General features: G+C 43.0%; 10 non-coding genes across 10 annotated transcripts; all 10 read right to left on the reverse strand.

Moving 5' to 3' along the window:
* Window positions 1-1158: 1158 nt before the first annotated feature.
* Window positions 1159-1265, reverse strand: trnal-uaa (transfer RNA leucine (anticodon UAA)). Its single transcript has 2 exons — window positions 1228-1265; window positions 1159-1203 (listed from the first exon to the last, which is right to left on the reverse strand). It is a non-coding gene; the product is annotated as a tRNA-Leu (tRNA).
* Window positions 1266-2082: 817 nt separating this feature from the next.
* Window positions 2083-2189, reverse strand: trnal-uaa (transfer RNA leucine (anticodon UAA)). The gene is made up of 2 exons: window positions 2152-2189; window positions 2083-2127 (listed from the first exon to the last, which is right to left on the reverse strand). It is a non-coding gene; the product is annotated as a tRNA-Leu (tRNA).
* Window positions 2190-5956: 3767 nt separating this feature from the next.
* trnal-uaa (transfer RNA leucine (anticodon UAA)) lies at window positions 5957-6063 on the reverse strand. The gene is made up of 2 exons: window positions 6026-6063; window positions 5957-6001 (listed from the first exon to the last, which is right to left on the reverse strand). It is a non-coding gene; the product is annotated as a tRNA-Leu (tRNA).
* A 2428-nt stretch (window positions 6064-8491) lies between these two features.
* On the reverse strand, window positions 8492-8598 carry trnal-uaa (transfer RNA leucine (anticodon UAA)). The gene is made up of 2 exons: window positions 8561-8598; window positions 8492-8536 (listed from the first exon to the last, which is right to left on the reverse strand). It is a non-coding gene; the product is annotated as a tRNA-Leu (tRNA).
* An 817-nt stretch (window positions 8599-9415) lies between these two features.
* On the reverse strand, window positions 9416-9522 carry trnal-uaa (transfer RNA leucine (anticodon UAA)). The gene is made up of 2 exons: window positions 9485-9522; window positions 9416-9460 (listed from the first exon to the last, which is right to left on the reverse strand). It is a non-coding gene; the product is annotated as a tRNA-Leu (tRNA).
* A 1247-nt stretch (window positions 9523-10769) lies between these two features.
* Window positions 10770-10871, reverse strand: trnal-uaa (transfer RNA leucine (anticodon UAA)). The gene is given in 2 exon segments: window positions 10770-10814; window positions 10834-10871. It is a non-coding gene; the product is annotated as a tRNA-Leu (tRNA).
* Window positions 10872-13299: 2428 nt separating this feature from the next.
* Window positions 13300-13406, reverse strand: trnal-uaa (transfer RNA leucine (anticodon UAA)). The gene is made up of 2 exons: window positions 13369-13406; window positions 13300-13344 (listed from the first exon to the last, which is right to left on the reverse strand). It is a non-coding gene; the product is annotated as a tRNA-Leu (tRNA).
* Window positions 13407-14223: 817 nt separating this feature from the next.
* On the reverse strand, window positions 14224-14330 carry trnal-uaa (transfer RNA leucine (anticodon UAA)). Its single transcript has 2 exons — window positions 14293-14330; window positions 14224-14268 (listed from the first exon to the last, which is right to left on the reverse strand). It is a non-coding gene; the product is annotated as a tRNA-Leu (tRNA).
* A 2161-nt stretch (window positions 14331-16491) lies between these two features.
* On the reverse strand, window positions 16492-16598 carry trnal-uaa (transfer RNA leucine (anticodon UAA)). The gene is made up of 2 exons: window positions 16561-16598; window positions 16492-16536 (listed from the first exon to the last, which is right to left on the reverse strand). It is a non-coding gene; the product is annotated as a tRNA-Leu (tRNA).
* Window positions 16599-17415: 817 nt separating this feature from the next.
* trnal-uaa (transfer RNA leucine (anticodon UAA)) lies at window positions 17416-17522 on the reverse strand. The gene is made up of 2 exons: window positions 17485-17522; window positions 17416-17460 (listed from the first exon to the last, which is right to left on the reverse strand). It is a non-coding gene; the product is annotated as a tRNA-Leu (tRNA).
* Window positions 17523-17863: the final 341 nt, after the last annotated feature.

Below are 17863 nucleotides of genomic sequence, written 5' to 3' on the forward strand. Positions count from 1 at the left end.
TCTTGAGAAAAGTCTCCATTTCTTGCAATATTCACCTTTGTCTCAGCTTGAAAGGACGTCAGTCGGGACTTTGCACAACTTATGACAGTGACATGAAGTGAGTGAAGCTCTTGTAAGTTAGTTTAGTGGGTCTCAGTTGGAGTGTTGGTTAGATGATTAATTTTTTTTGGCAAAACGTTTGTACAAGCAGCCAAGTCTGGCTGCAGTTGCAGCTGGGTTTTCTGAATTGCTTCTCTTTCAAAAACCTCAGCATCCATCGTGGGGCTTGCCGCCTTTTGTTACATATATATGCACAGTTTGAGAAACCTCATTGGAAACCTGATTTCCAGGTGTGTTTGCGCAAAGTCCCACTTTGTTTCAGCAATCACTTTTAGATCAACTGCAACTATTTAGCAGTTTGTTTTCTGCATCTTCCTCCAGACAGTAAGTCTTAGGCTTGGAATATATTGCTTTGAACTACCCGTTTGGGTGAACATCATGGCCACCTCATTTGACGTGAGTTAAAGTGGAGCGTCAGTTGTGCATGAAGTGAGTAAAGCTCTTGTAAGTGAGTTTAGTGGGTCTCAGTTGGAGTGTTGGGTAGATGATTAATTTTGTTTGGCAAAACGTTTGTACAAGCAGCCAAGTCTGGATGCAGTTGCAGCTGGGTTTTCTGAATTGCTTCTCTTTCGAAAACCTCAGCATCCATCGTGGGGCTTGCAGCCTTTTGTTACGTATATACGGACAGTATGAGAAACCTCATTGGAAACCTGATTTCCAGTTGTGTTTGCACAAAGTCCCACTTTGTTTCAGCAATCACTTTTAGATCAACTGCAACTATTTAGCCATTTGTTTTCAGCATCTTCTTCGGACAGTAAGTCTTACGCTTGGAATATATTGCTTTGAACTAACCGCTTGCATGCACATCATGGCCACCTCACTTGACGTGAGTTGATGTGGAGCGTCAGTTGTCAGAAATTACTGCCAGGAGTGCCCGAGGTGCATTCTCGTAAGAATGTTGCGGCAGCATCATCTCAGCAGCACATTGGTATCTGGTAGAGAAGGATTATGCAATAGTGTCGCCATGTTTTTTGCTTTGTGCATCAAAAGACAATCACGAGTTGCTAAAGTTGTCAAATACAACTGTCTAAATCATGACCAACATGCAGAGGGAAGTAATGTCAGGAGTGGGATTTGAACCCACGCCTCCATTGGAGACCAGAAGTCCCTTTGGGGAAAGAGCCCTTTCTTAAGTCTGGCGCCTTAGACCGCTCGGCCATCCTGACAGCCATTGGGGGGAATTGACTCTTTAGGACATTGGAACTAACTCATTAGTTTATTATTCTCTAATTCAATCAACATACTCAAGGTGTTCTTGAGAAAAGTCTCCATTTCTTGCAATATTCACCTTTGTCTCAGCTTCAAAGGACGTCAGTCGGGACTTTGCACAACTTATGACAGTGACATGAAATGAGTGAAGCTCTTGTAAGTGAGTTTAGTGGGTCTCAGTTGGAGTGTTGGTTAGATGATTAATTTTGTTTGGCAAAACGTTTGTACAAGCAGCCAAGTCTGGCTGCAGTTGCAGCTGGGTTTTCTGAATTGCTTCTCTTTCAAAAACCTCAGCAGCCATCGTGGGGCTTGCAGCCTTTTGTTACGTATATATGCACAGTTTGAGAAACCTCATTGGAAACCTGATTTCCAGGTGTGTTTGCGCAAAGTCCCACTTTGTTTCAGCAATCATTTTTAGATCAACTGCAACTATTTAGCAGTTTGTTTTCTGCATCTTCCTCCAGACAGTAAGTATTACGCTTGGAATATATTGATTTGAACTAACCGTTTGCATGCACATCATGGCCACCTGACTTGACGTGAGTTGATGTGGAGCGTCAGTTGTCAGAAATTACTACCAGGAGTGCCCGAGGTGCATTCTCGTAAGAATGTTGCGGCAGCATCATCTCAGCAGCACATTGGTATCTGGTAGAGAAGGATTATGCAATAGTGGCACCATGTCTTTTGCTTTGTGCAACAAAAGACAATCACGAGTTGCTAAAGTTGTCAAATACAAACATGTCCAAATCATGACCAACATGCAGAGGGAAGAAATGTCAGGAGTGGGATTTGAACCCACGCCTCCATTGGAGACCAGAAGTCCCTTTGGGGAAAGAGCCCTTTCTTAAGTCTGGCACCTTAGACCGCTCGGCCATCCTGACAGCCATTGGTGGGAATTGACTCTTTAGGACAGTGGAACTAACTCATTAGTTTATTATTCTCTAATTCAATCAACATACTCAAGGTGTTCTTGAGAAAAGTCTCCATTTCTTGCAATATTCACCTTTGTCTCAGCTTCAAAGGACGTCAGTCGGGACTTTGCACAACTTATGACAGTGACATGAAATGAGTGAAGCTCTTGTAAGTGAGTTTAGTGGGTCTCAGTTGGAGTGTTGGTTAGATGATTAATTTTGTTTGGCAAAACGTTTGTACAAGCAGCCAAGTCTGGCTGCAGTTGCAGCTGGGTTTTCTGAATTGCTTCTCTTTCAAAAACCTCAGCATCCATCGTGGGGCTTGCAGCCTTTTGTTACGTATATACGGACAGTTTGAGAAACCTCATTGGAAACCTGATTTCCAGGTGTGTTTGCGCAAAGTCCCACTTTGTTTCAGCAATCACTTTTAGATCAACTGCAACTATTTAGCCGTTTGTTTTCAGCATCTTCTTCGGACAGTAAGTCTTACGCTTGGAATATATTGCTTTGAACTAACCGTTTGCATGCACATCATGGCCACCTCACTTGACGTGAGTTGATGTGGAGCATCAGTTGTCAGAAATTACTGCCAGGAGTGCCCGAGGTGCATTCTCGTAAGAATGTTGCGGCAGCATCATCTCAGCAGCACATTGGTATCTGGTAGAGAAGGAATATGCAATAGTGTCGCCATGTCTTTTGCAACAAATGACAATCACGAGTTGCTAATTTTGTCAAATACAAACATGTCTATATCATGACCAACATGCAGAGGGAAGACATGTCAGGAGTGGGATTTGAACTCGCACCTCCATTGGAGACTAGAAGTCCCTTTGGGGAAAGAGCCCTTTCTTAAGTCTGGCGCCTTAGACCGCTCGGCCATCTTGACAGCCATTGGTGGGAATTGACTCTTTAGGACAGTGGAACTAATTCATTAGTTTATTATTCTCTAATTCAATCAACATACTCAAGGTGTTCTTGAGAAAAGTCTCCATTTCTTGCAATATTCACCTTTGTCTCAGCTTGAAAGGACGTCAGTCGGGACTTTGCACAACTTATGACAGTGACATGAAGTGAGTGAAGCTCTTGTAAGTTAGTTTAGTGGGTCTCAGTTGGAGTGTTGGTTAGATGATTAATTTTTTTTGGCAAAACGTTTGTACAAGCAGCCAAGTCTGGCTGCAGTTGCAGCTGGGTTTTCTGAATTGCTTCTCTTTCAAAAACCTCAGCATCCATCGTGGGGCTTGCCGCCTTTTGTTACATATATATGCACAGTTTGAGAAACCTCATTGGAAACCTGATTTCCAGGTGTGTTTGCGCAAAGTCCCACTTTGTTTCAGCAATCACTTTTAGATCAACTGCAACTATTTAGCAGTTTGTTTTCTGCATCTTCCTCCAGACAGTAAGTCTTAGGCTTGGAATATATTGCTTTGAACTACCCGTTTGGGTGAACATCATGGCCACCTCATTTGACGTGAGTTAAAGTGGAGCGTCAGTTGTGCATGAAGTGAGTAAAGCTCTTGTAAGTGAGTTTAGTGGGTCTCAGTTGGAGTGTTGGGTAGATGATTAATTTTGTTTGGCAAAACGTTTGTACAAGCAGCCAAGTCTGGATGCAGTTGCAGCTGGGTTTTCTGAATTGCTTCTCTTTCGAAAACCTCAGCATCCATCGTGGGGCTTGCAGCCTTTTGTTACGTATATACGGACAGTATGAGAAACCTCATTGGAAACCTGATTTCCAGTTGTGTTTGCACAAAGTCCCACTTTGTTTCAGCAATCACTTTTAGATCAACTGCAACTATTTAGCCATTTGTTTTCAGCATCTTCTTCGGACAGTAAGTCTTACGCTTGGAATATATTGCTTTGAACTAACCGCTTGCATGCACATCATGGCCACCTCACTTGACGTGAGTTGATGTGGAGCGTCAGTTGTCAGAAATTACTGCCAGGAGTGCCCGAGGTGCATTCTCGTAAGAATGTTGCGGCAGCATCATCTCAGCAGCACATTGGTATCTGGTAGAGAAGGATTATGCAATAGTGTCGCCATGTTTTTTGCTTTGTGCATCAAAAGACAATCACGAGTTGCTAAAGTTGTCAAATACAAACATGTCTAAATCATGACCAACATGCAGAGGGAAGAAATGTCAGGAGTGGGATTTGTACCCACGCCTCCATTGGAGACCAGAAGTCCCATTCGGGAAAGAGCCCTTGCTTACGTTTGGCGCCTTAGACCACTCGGCCATCCTGACAGCCATTGGTGGGAGTTGACTCTTTAGGACAGTGGAACTAACTCATTAGTTTATTATTCTCTAATTCAATCAACATACTCAAGGTGTTCTTGAGAAAAGTCTCCATTTCTTGCAATATTCACCTTTGTCTCAGCTTGAAAGGACGTCAGTCGGGACTTTGCACAACTTATGACAGTGACATGAAGTGAGTGAAGCTCTTGTAAGTGAGTTTAGTGGGTCTCAGTTGGAGTGTTGGTTAGATGATTAATTTTGTTTGGCAAAACGATTGCACAAGCAGCCAAGTCTGGCTGCAGTTGCAGCTGGGTTTTCTGAATTGCTTCTCTTTCGAAAACCTCAGCATCCATCATGGGGCTTGCAGCCTTTTGTTACTTATATAAGCACAGTTTGAGAAACCTGATTGGAAACATGGTTACGTTTATAAACGACAACGAAATTGGCGTTTTCCGACTGGTATCTAGTCGGGTAAAGTCAGTTTCCATACCTCAGTTTGTGAAATCAGCTCCCCTGAGAAAGCTGACTGTAATTTGGCTACTTTACTGTGTGTAATTGCCGGAAGTGACTTTCATTTTCAGCTGGACAAGAGATCAAGTTTTTCTGCAGTTATAGAGTGGGTCTGCAGAAACTGAACCCCTGAAAAGACCTTTTGATCCTCAATAAAGCAACATATTTCCAGGCGTGTTTGAGCAAAGTCCCACTTTGTTTCAGCAATGACTTTTAGATCAACTGCAACTATTTAGCAGTTTGTTTTCTGCATCTTCCTCCAGACAGTAAGTCTTAGGCTTGGAATATATTGCTTTGAACTAACCGTTTGGGTGCACATCATGGCCACCTCACTTGACGTGAGTTAATGTGGAGCGTCAGTTGTGCGTGAAGAGAGTAAAGCTCTTGTAAGTGAGTTTAGTGGGTCTCAGTTGGAGTGTTGGTTAGATGATTAATTTTGTTTGGCAAAACGTTTGTACAAGCAGCCAAGTCTGGCAGCAGTTGCAGCTGGGTTTTCTGAATTGCTTCTCCTTCGAAAACCTCAGCATCCATCGTGGGGCTTGCAGCCTTTTGTTACGTATATACGGACAGTTTGAGAAACCTCATTGGAAACCTGATTTCCAGGTGTGTTTGCGCAATGTCGCACTTTGTTTCAGCAATCACTTTTAGATCAACTGCAACTATTTAGCCGTTTGTTTTCAGCATCTTCTTCGGACAGTAAGTCTTACGCTTGGAATATATTGCTTTGAACTAACCGTTTGCATGCACATCATGGCCACCTCATTTGACGTGAGTTGATGTGGAGGGTCAGTTGTCAGAAATTACTGCCAGGAGTGCCCGAGGTGCATTCTCGTAAGAATGTTGCGGCAGCATCATCTCAGCAGAAAATTGCTATCTGGTAGAGAAGGATTATGCAATAGTGTCGCCATGTCTTTTGCAACAAAAGACAATCACGAGTTGCTAATTTTGTCAAATACAAACATGTCTAAATCATGACCAACATGCAGAGGGAAGAAATGTCAGGAGTGGGATTTGAACCCACGCCTCCATTGGAGACCAGAAGTCCCTTTGGGGAAAGAGCCCTTGCTTAAGTCTGGCGCCTTAGACCGCTCGGCCATCCTGACAGCCATTGGTGGGGATTGACTCTTTAGGATAGTGGAACTAACTCATTAGTTTATTATTCTCTAATTCAATCAACATACTCAAGGTGTTCTTGAGAAATGTCTCCATTTCTTGCAATATTCACCTTTGTCTCAGCTTGAAAGGACGTCATTCGGGACTTTGCACAACTTATGACAGTGACATGAAGTGAGTGAAGCTCTTGTAAGTGAGTTTAGTGGGTCTCAGTTGGATTGTTGGTTAGATGATTAATTTTGTTTGGCAAAACGATTGTACAAGCAGCCAAGTCTGGCTGCAGTTGCAGCTGGGTTTTCTGAATTGCTTCTCTTTCGAAAACCTCAGCATCCATCATGGGGCTTGCAGCCTTTTGTTACTTATATACGCACAGTTTGAGAAACCTGATTGGAAACATGGTTACGTTTATAAACGACAATGAAATTGGCGTTCTCCGACTGGTATCTAGTCGGGTAAACTCAGTTTCCATACCTCAGTTTGTGAAATCGGCTCCCCTGAGAAAGCTGAGTGTAATTTGGGTACTTTACTGTGTGTAATTGCCGGAAGTGACTTTCATTTTCAGCTGGACAAGAGATCAAGTTTTTCTGCAGTTATAGTGTGGGTATGCAGAAACTGAACCCCTGAAAAGACCTTTTGATCCTCAATAAAGCAACATATTTCCAGGCGTGTTTGAGCAAAGTCCCACTCTGTTTCAGCAATCACTTTTAGATCAGCTGCAACTATTTAGCCGTTTGTTTTCAGCATCTTCCTCGGACAGTAAGTATTACGCTTGGAATATATTGCTTTGAACTAACCGTTTGCATGCACATCATGGCCACCTGACTTGACGTGAGTTGATGTGGAGCGTCAGTTGTCAGAAATTACTACCAGGAGTGCACGAGGTGCATTCTCGTAAGAATGTTGCGGCAGCATCATCTCAGCAGCACATTGGTATCTGGTAGAGAAGGATTATGCAATAGTGTCGCCATGTCTTTTGCTTTGTGCAACAAAAGACAATCACGAGTTGCTAAAGTTGTCAAATACAAACATGTCTAAATCATTACCAACATGCAGAGGGAAGAAATGTTAGTAGTGGGATTTGAACTTACGCCTCCATTGGAGACCAGAAGTCCCATTGGGGAAAGAGCCCTTGCTTAAGTCTGGCGCCTTAGACCGCTCGGCCATCCTGACAGCCATTGGTGAGAATTGACTCTTTAGGACAGTGGAACTAACTCATTAGTTTATTATTCTCTAATTCAATCAACATACTCAAGGTGTTCTTGAGAAAAGTCTCCATTTCTTGCAATATTCACCTTTGTCTCAGCTTGAAAGGACGTCAGTCGGGACTTTGCACAACTTATGACAGTGACATGAAGTGAGTGAAGCTCTTGTAAGTGAGTTTAGTGGGTCTCAGTTGGAGTGTTGGTTAGATGATTAATTTTGTTTGGCAAAACGTTTGTACAAGCAGCCAAGTCTGGCTGCAGTTGCAGCTGGGTTTTCTGAATTGCTTCTCTTTCAAAAACCTCAGCATCCATCGTGGGGCTTGCAGCCTTTTGTTACGTATATACGCACAGTTTGAGAAACCTCATTGGAAACCTGATTTCCAGGTGTGTTTGCGCAAAGTCCCACTTTGTTTCAGCAATCACTTTTAGATCAACTGCAACTATTTAGCAGTTTGTTTTCTGCATCTTCCTCCAGACAGTAAGTCTTAGGCTTGGAATATATTGCTTTGAACTAACCGTTTGGGTGCACATAATGGCCACCTCATTTGACGTGAGTTAAAGTGGAGCGTCAGTTGTGCGTGAAGTGAGTAAAGCTCTTGTAAGTGAGATTAGTGGGTCTAAGTTGGAGTGTTGCTTAGATGATTAATTTTGTTTGGCAAAAGGTTTGTACAAGCAGCCAAGTCTGGCTACAGTTGCAGCTGGGTTTTCTGAATTGCTTCTCTTTCGAAAACCTCAGCATCCATCGTGGGGCTTGCAGCCTTTTGTTACGTATATACGGACAGTTTGAGAAACCTCATTGGAAACCTGATTTCCAGGTGTGTTTGCACAAAGTCCCACTTTGTTTCAGCAATCACTTTTAGATCAACTGCAACTATTTAGCAGTTTGTTTTCTGCATCTTCCTCCAGACAGTAAGTCTTAGGCTTGGAATATATTGCTTTGAACTAACCATTTGGGTGCACATCATGGCCACCTCACTTGACGTGAGTTGATGTGGAGCGTCAGTTGTCAGAAATTACTGCCAGGAGTGCCCGAGGTGCATTCTCGTAAGAATGCTGCGACAGCATCATCTCAGCAGCACATCGGTATCTGGTAGAGAAGGATTATGCAATAGTGTCACCATGTCTTTTGCTTTGTGCAACAAAAGACAATCACGAGTTGCTAAAGTTGTCAAATACAAACATGTCTAAATCATGACCAACATGCAGAGGGAAGAAATGTCAGGAGTGGGATTTGAACCCACGCCTCCATTGGAGACCAGAAGTCCCTTTGGGGAAAGATCCCTTTCTTAAGTCTGGCGCATTAGACCTCTCGGCCATCCTGACAGCCATTGGTGAGAATTGACTATTTAGGACAGTGGAACTAACTCATTAGTTTATTATTCTCTAATTCAATCAACATACTCAAGGTGTTCTTGAGAAAAGTCTCCATTTCTTGCAATACTCACCTTTGTCTCAGCTTGAAAGGACGTCAGTCGGGACTTTGCACAACTCATGACAGTGACATGAACTGAGTGAAGCTCTTGTAAGTGAGTTTAGTGGGTCTCAGTTGGAGTGTTGGTTAGATGATTAATTTTGTTTGGCAAAACGTTTGTACAAGCAGCCAAGTCTGGCTGCAGTTGCAGCTGGGTTTTCTGAATTGCTTCTCTTTCAAAAACCTCAGCAGCCATCGTGGGGCTTGCAGCCTTTTGTTACGTATATATGCACAGTTTGAGAAACCTCATTGGAAACCTGATTTCCAGGTGTGTTTGCGCAAAGTCCCACTTTGTTTCAGCAATCATTTTTAGATCAACTGCAACTATTTAGCAGTTTGTTTTCTGCATCTTCCTCCAGACAGTAAGTATTACGCTTGGAATATATTGCTTTGAACTAACCGTTTGCATGCACATCATGGCCACCTGACTTGACGTGAGTTGATGTGGAGCGTCAGTTGTCAGAAATTACTACCAGGAGTGCCCGAGGTGCATTCTCGTAAGAATGTTGCGGCAGCATCATCTCAGCAGCACATTGGTATCTGGTAGAGAAGGATTATGCAATAGTGGCACCATGTCTTTTGCTTTGTGCAACAAAAGACAATCACGAGTTGCTAAAGTTGTCAAATACAAACATGTCTAAATCATGACCAACATGCAGAGGGAAGAAATGTCAGGAGTGGGATTTGAACCCACGCCTCCATTGGAGACCAGAAGTCCCTTTGGGGAAAGAGCTCTTTCTTAAGTCTGGCACCTTAGACCGCTCGGCCATCCTGACAGCCATTGGTGGGAATTGACTCTTTAGGACAGTGGAACTAACTCATTAGTTTATTATTCTCTAATTCAATCAACATACTCAAGGTGTTCTTGAGAAAAGTCTCCATTTCTTGCAATATTCACCTTTGTCTCAGCTTGAAAGGACGTCAGTCGGGACTTTGCACAACTTCTGACAGTGACATGAAGTGAGTGAAGCTCTTGTAAGTTAGTTTAGTGGGTCTCAGTTGGAGTGTTGGTTAGATGATTAATTTTTTTTGGCAAAACGTTTGTACAAGCAGCCAAGTCTGGCTGCAGTTGCAGCTGGGTTTTCTGAATTGCTTCTCTTTCAAAAACCTCAGCATCCATCGTGGGGCTTCTCGCCTTTTGTTACATATATATGCACAGTTTGAGAAACCTCATTGGAAACCTGATTTCCAGGTGTGTTTGCGCAAAGTCCCACTTTGTTTCAGCAATCACTTTTAGATCAACTGCAACTATTTAGCAGTTTGTTTTCTGCATCTTCCTCCAGACAGTAAGTCTTAGGCTTGGAATATATTGCTTTGAACTACCCGTTTGGGTGCACATCATGGCCACCTCATTTGACGTGAGTTAAAGTGGAGCGTCAGTTGTGCGTGAAGTGAGTAAAGCTCTTGTAAGTGAGTTTAGTGGGTCTCAGTTGGAGTGTTGGGTAGATGATTAATTTTGTTTGGCAAAACGTTTGTACAAGCAGCCAAGTCTGGCTGCAGTTGCAGCTGGGTTTTCTGAATTGCTTCTCTATCGAAAACCTCAGCATCCATCGTGGGGCTTGCAGCCTTTTGTTACGTATATACGGACAGTTTGAGAAACCTCATTGGAAACCTGATTTCCAGTTGTGTTTGCACAAAGTCCCACTTTTTTTCAGCAATCACTTTTAGATCAACTGCAACTATTTAGCCGTTTGTTTTCAGCATCTTCTTCGGACAGTAAGTCTTACGCTTGGAATATATTGCTTTGATCTAACCGTCTGCATGCACATCATGGCCACCTCACTTGACGTGAATTGATGTGGAGCGTCAGTTGTCAGAAATTACTGCCAGGAGTGCCCGAGGTGCATTCTCGTAAGAATGTTGCGGCAGCATCATCTCAGCAGCACATTGGTATCTGGTAGAGAAGGATTATGCAATAGTGTCGCCATGTCTTTTGCTTTGTGCATCAAAAGACAATCACGAGTTGCTAAAGTTGTCAAATACAAACATGTCTAACTCATGACAAACATGCAGAGGGAAGAAATGTCAGGAGTGGGATTGGAACCCACGCCTCCATTGGAGACCAGAAGCCCTTGAAAGAGCCCTTGCTTAAGTCTGGCGCCTTAGACCGCTTGGCCATCCTGACAGCCATTGGTGGGAATTGACTCTTTAGGACAGTGGAACTAACTCATTAGTTTATTATTCTCTAATTCAATCAACATACTCAAGGTGTTCTTGAGAAAAGTCTCCATTTCTTGCAATATTCACCTTTGTCTCAGCTTGAAAGGACGTCAGTTGGGACTTTGCACAACTTATGACAGTGACATGAAGTGAGTGAAGCTCTTGTAAGTGAGTTTAGTGGGTCTCAGTTGGATTGTTGGTTAGATGATTAATTTTGTTTGGCAAAACGATTGTACAAGCAGCCAAGTCTGGCTGCAGTTGCAGCTGGGTTTTCTGAATTGCTTCTCTTTCGAAAACCTCAGCATCCATCATGGGGCTTGCAGCCTTTTGTTACTTATATACGCACAGTTTGAGAAACCTGATTGGAAACATGGTTACGTTTATAAACGACAACGAAATTGGCGTTCTCCGACTGGTATCTAGTCGGGTAAACTCAGTTTCCATACCTCAGTTTGTGAAATCGGCTCCCCTGAGAAAGCTGAGTGTAATTTGGGTACTTTACTGTGTGTAATTGCCGGAAGTGACTTTCATTTTCAGCTGGACAAGAGATCAAGTTTTTCTGCAGTTATAGTGTGGGTATGCAGAAACTGAACCCCTGAAAAGACCTTTTGATCCTCAATAAAGCAACATATTTCCAGGCGTGTTTGAGCAAAGTCCCACTCTGTTTCAGCAATCACTTTTAGATCAGCTGCAACTATTTAGCCGTTTGTTTTCAGCATCTTCCTCGGACAGTAAGTATTACGCTTGGAATATATTGCTTTGAACTAACCGTTTGCATGCACATCATGGCCACCTGACTTGACGTGAGTTGATGTGGAGCGTCAGTTGTCAGAAATTACTACCAGGAGTGCACGAGGTGCATTCTCGTAAGAATGTTGCGGCAGCATCATCTCAGCAGCACATTGGTATCTGGTAGAGAAGGATTATGCAATAGTGTCGCCATGTCTTTTGCTTTGTGCAACAAAAGACAATCACGAGTTGCTAAAGTTGTCAAATACAAACATGTCTAAATCATTACCAACATGCAGAGGGAAGAAATGTTAGGAGTGGGATTTGAACTTACGCCTCCATTGGAGACCAGAAGTCCCATTGGGGAAAGAGCCCTTGCTTAAGTCTGGCGCCTTAGACCGCTCGGCCATCCTGACAGCCATTGGTGAGAATTGACTCTTTAGGACAGTGGAACTAACTCATTAGTTTATTATTCTCTAATTCAATCAACATACTCAAGGTGTTCTTGAGAAAAGTCTCCATTTCTTGCAATATTCACCTTTGTCTCAGCTTGAAAGGACGTCAGTCGGGACTTTGCACAACTTATGACAGTGACATGAAGTGAGTGAAGCTCTTGTAAGTGAGTTTAGTGGGTCTCAGTTGGAGTGTTGGTTAGATGATTAATTTTGTTTGGCAAAACGTTTGTACAAGCAGCCAAGTCTGGCTGCAGTTGCAGCTGGGTTTTCTGAATTGCTTCTCTTTCAAAAACCTCAGCATCCATCGTGGGGCTTGCAGCCTTTTGTTACGTATATACGCACAGTTTGAGAAACCTCATTGGAAACCTGATTTCCAGGTGTGTTTGCGCAAAGTCCCACTTTGTTTCAGCAATCACTTTTAGATCAACTGCAACTATTTAGCAGTTTGTTTTCTGCATCTTCCTCCAGACAGTAAGTCTTAGGCTTGGAATATATTGCTTTGAACTAACCGTTTGGGTGCACATAATGGCCACCTCATTTGACGTGAGTTAAAGTGGAGCGTCAGTTGTGCGTGAAGTGAGTAAAGCTCTTGTAAGTGAGATTAGTGGGTCTAAGTTGGAGTGTTGCTTAGATGATTAATTTTGTTTGGCAAAAGGTTTGTACAAGCAGCCAAGTCTGGCTACAGTTGCAGCTGGGTTTTCTGAATTGCTTCTCTTTCGAAAACCTCAGCATCCATCGTGGGGCTTGCAGCCTTTTGTTACGTATATACGGACAGTTTGAGAAACCTCATTGGAAACCTGATTTCCAGGTGTGTTTGCACAAAGTCCCACTTTGTTTCAGCAATCACTTTTAGATCAACTGCAACTATTTAGCAGTTTGTTTTCTGCATCTTCCTCCAGACAGTAAGTCTTAGGCTTGGAATATATTGCTTTGAACTAACCATTTGGGTGCACATCATGGCCACCTCACTTGACGTGAGTTGATGTGGAGCGTCAGTTGTCAGAAATTACTGCCAGGAGTGCCCGAGGTGCATTCTCGTAAGAATGCTGCGACAGCATCATCTCAGCAGCACATCGGTATCTGGTAGAGAAGGATTATGCAATAGTGTCACCATGTCTTTTGCTTTGTGCAACAAAAGACAATCACGAGTTGCTAAAGTTGTCAAATACAAACATGTCTAAATCATGACCAACATGCAGAGGGAAGAAATGTCAGGAGTGGGATTTGAACCCACGCCTCCATTGGAGACCAGAAGTCCCTTTGGGGAAAGATCCCTTTCTTAAGTCTGGCGCATTAGACCTCTCGGCCATCCTGACAGCCATTGGTGAGAATTGACTATTTAGGACAGTGGAACTAACTCATTAGTTTATTATTCTCTAATTCAATCAACATACTCAAGGTGTTCTTGAGAAAAGTCTCCATTTCTTGCAATACTCACCTTTGTCTCAGCTTGAAAGGACGTCAGTCGGGACTTTGCACAACTCATGACAGTGACATGAACTGAGTGAAGCTCTTGTAAGTGAGTTTAGTGGGTCTCAGTTGGAGTGTTGGTTAGATGATTAATTTTGTTTGGCAAAACGTTTGTACAAGCAGCCAAGTCTGGCTGCAGTTGCAGCTGGGTTTTCTGAATTGCTTCTCTTTCAAAAACCTCAGCAGCCATCGTGGGGCTTGCAGCCTTTTGTTACGTATATATGCACAGTTTGAGAAACCTCATTGGAAACCTGATTTCCAGGTGTGTTTGCGCAAAGTCCCACTTTGTTTCAGCAATCATTTTTAGATCAACTGCAACTATTTAGCAGTTTGTTTTCTGCATCTTCCTCCAGACAGTAAGTATTACGCTTGGAATATATTGCTTTGAACTAACCGTTTGCATGCACATCATGGCCACCTGACTTGACGTGAGTTGATGTGGAGCGTCAGTTGTCAGAAATTACTACCAGGAGTGCCCGAGGTGCATTCTCGTAAGAATGTTGCGGCAGCATCATCTCAGCAGCACATTGGTATCTGGTAGAGAAGGATTATGCAATAGTGGCACCATGTCTTTTGCTTTGTGCAACAAAAGACAATCACGAGTTGCTAAAGTTGTCAAATACAAACATGTCTAAATCATGACCAACATGCAGAGGGAAGAAATGTCAGGAGTGGGATTTGAACCCACGCCTCCATTGGAGACCAGAAGTCCCTTTGGGGAAAGAGCTCTTTCTTAAGTCTGGCACCTTAGACCGCTCGGCCATCCTGACAGCCATTGGTGGGAATTGACTCTTTAGGACAGTGGAACTAACTCATTAGTTTATTATTCTCTAATTCAATCAACATACTCAAGGTGTTCTTGAGAAAAGTCTCCATTTCTTGCAATATTCACCTTTGTCTCAGCTTCAAAGGACGTCAGTCGGGACTTTGCACAACTTATGACAGTGACATGAAATGAGTGAAGCTCTTGTAAGTGAGTTTAGTGGGTCTCAGTTGGAGTGTTGGTTAGATGATTAATTTTGTTTGGCAAAACGTTTGTACAAGCAGCCAAGTCTGGCTGCAGTTGCAGCTGGGTTTTCTGAATTGCTTCTCTTTCAAAAACCTCAGCATCCATCGTGGGGCTTGCAGCCTTTTGTTACGTATATACGGACAGTTTGAGAAACCTCATTGGAAACCTGATTTCCAGGTGTGTTTGCGCAAAGTCCCACTTTGTTTCAGCAATCACTTTTAGATCAACTGCAACTATTTAGCCGTTTGTTTTCAGCATCTTCTTCGGACAGTAAGTCTTACGCTTGGAATATATTGCTTTGAACTAACCGTTTGCATGCACATCATGGCCACCTCACTTGACGTGAGTTGATGTGGAGCATCAGTTGTCAGAAATTACTGCCAGGAGTGCCCGAGGTGCATTCTCGTAAGAATGTTGCGGCAGCATCATCTCAGCAGCACATTGGTATCTGGTAGAGAAGGAATATGCAATAGTGTCGCCATGTCTTTTGCAACAAATGACAATCACGAGTTGCTAATTTTGTCAAATACAAACATGTCTATATCATGACCAACATGCAGAGGGAAGACATGTCAGGAGTGGGATTTGAACTCGCACCTCCATTGGAGACTAGAAGTCCCTTTGGGGAAAGAGCCCTTTCTTAAGTCTGGCGCCTTAGACCGCTCGGCCATCTTGACAGCCATTGGTGGGAATTGACTCTTTAGGACAGTGGAACTAATTCATTAGTTTATTATTCTCTAATTCAATCAACATACTCAAGGTGTTCTTGAGAAAAGTCTCCATTTCTTGCAATATTCACCTTTGTCTCAGCTTGAAAGGACGTCAGTCGGGACTTTGCACAACTTATGACAGTGACATGAAGTGAGTGAAGCTCTTGTAAGTTAGTTTAGTGGGTCTCAGTTGGAGTGTTGGTTAGATGATTAATTTTTTTTGGCAAAACGTTTGTACAAGCAGCCAAGTCTGGCTGCAGTTGCAGCTGGGTTTTCTGAATTGCTTCTCTTTCAAAAACCTCAGCATCCATCGTGGGGCTTGCCGCCTTTTGTTACATATATATGCACAGTTTGAGAAACCTCATTGGAAACCTGATTTCCAGGTGTGTTTGCGCAAAGTCCCACTTTGTTTCAGCAATCACTTTTAGATCAACTGCAACTATTTAGCAGTTTGTTTTCTGCATCTTCCTCCAGACAGTAAGTCTTAGGCTTGGAATATATTGCTTTGAACTACCCGTTTGGGTGAACATCATGGCCACCTCATTTGACGTGAGTTAAAGTGGAGCGTCAGTTGTGCATGAAGTGAGTAAAGCTCTTGTAAGTGAGTTTAGTGGGTCTCAGTTGGAGTGTTGGGTAGATGATTAATTTTGTTTGGCAAAACGTTTGTACAAGCAGCCAAGTCTGGATGCAGTTGCAGCTGGGTTTTCTGAATTGCTTCTCTTTCGAAAACCTCAGCATCCATCGTGGGGCTTGCAGCCTTTTGTTACGTATATACGGACAGTATGAGAAACCTCATTGGAAACCTGATTTCCAGTTGTGTTTGCACAAAGTCCCACTTTGTTTCAGCAATCACTTTTAGATCAACTGCAACTATTTAGCCATTTGTTTTCAGCATCTTCTTCGGACAGTAAGTCTTACGCTTGGAATATATTGCTTTGAACTAACCGCTTGCATGCACATCATGGCCACCTCACTTGACGTGAGTTGATGTGGAGCGTCAGTTGTCAGAAATTACTGCCAGGAGTGCCCGAGGTGCATTCTCGTAAGAATGTTGCGGCAGCATCATCTCAGCAGCACATTGGTATCTGGTAGAGAAGGATTATGCAATAGTGTCGCCATGTTTTTTGCTTTGTGCATCAAAAGACAATCACGAGTTGCTAAAGTTGTCAAATACAACTGTCTAAATCATGACCAACATGCAGAGGGAAGTAATGTCAGGAGTGGGATTTGAACCCACGCCTCCATTGGAGACCAGAAGTCCCTTTGGGGAAAGAGCCCTTTCTTAAGTCTGGCGCCTTAGACCGCTCGGCCATCCTGACAGCCATTGGGGGGAATTGACTCTTTAGGACATTGGAACTAACTCATTAGTTTATTATTCTCTAATTCAATCAACATACTCAAGGTGTTCTTGAGAAAAGTCTCCATTTCTTGCAATATTCACCTTTGTCTCAGCTTCAAAGGACGTCAGTCGGGACTTTGCACAACTTATGACAGTGACATGAAATGAGTGAAGCTCTTGTAAGTGAGTTTAGTGGGTCTCAGTTGGAGTGTTGGTTAGATGATTAATTTTGTTTGGCAAAACGTTTGTACAAGCAGCCAAGTCTGGCTGCAGTTGCAGCTGGGTTTTCTGAATTGCTTCTCTTTCAAAAACCTCAGCAGCCATCGTGGGGCTTGCAGCCTTTTGTTACGTATATATGCACAGTTTGAGAAACCTCATTGGAAACCTGATTTCCAGGTGTGTTTGCGCAAAGTCCCACTTTGTTTCAGCAATCATTTTTAGATCAACTGCAACTATTTAGCAGTTTGTTTTCTGCATCTTCCTCCAGACAGTAAGTATTACGCTTGGAATATATTGATTTGAACTAACCGTTTGCATGCACATCATGGCCACCTGACTTGACGTGAGTTGATGTGGAGCGTCAGTTGTCAGAAATTACTACCAGGAGTGCCCGAGGTGCATTCTCGTAAGAATGTTGCGGCAGCATCATCTCAGCAGCACATTGGTATCTGGTAGAGAAGGATTATGCAATAGTGGCACCATGTCTTTTGCTTTGTGCAACAAAAGACAATCACGAGTTGCTAAAGTTGTCAAATACAAACATGTCTAAATCATGACCAACATGCAGAGGGAAGAAATGTCAGGAGTGGGATTTGAACCCACGCCTCCATTGGAGACCAGAAGTCCCTTTGGGGAAAGAGCCCTTTCTTAAGTCTGGCACCTTAGACCGCTCGGCCATCCTGACAGCCATTGGTGGGAATTGACTCTTTAGGACAGTGGAACTAACTCATTAGTTTATTATTCTCTAATTCAATCAACATACTCAAGGTGTTCTTGAGAAAAGTCTCCATTTCTTGCAATATTCACCTTTGTCTCAGCTTCAAAGGACGTCAGTCGGGACTTTGCACAACTTATGACAGTGACATGAAATGAGTGAAGCTCTTGTAAGTGAGTTTAGTGGGTCTCAGTTGGAGTGTTGGTTAGATGATTAATTTTGTTTGGCAAAACGTTTGTACAAGCAGCCAAGTCTGGCTGCAGTTGCAGCTGGGTTTTCTGAATTGCTTCTCTTTCAAAAACCTCAGCATC

This window comes from Channa argus, unplaced genomic scaffold (assembly GCF_033026475.1).
Source record: "Channa argus isolate prfri unplaced genomic scaffold, Channa argus male v1.0 Contig039, whole genome shotgun sequence".
NCBI lineage: Eukaryota > Metazoa > Chordata > Actinopteri > Anabantiformes > Channidae > Channa > Channa argus.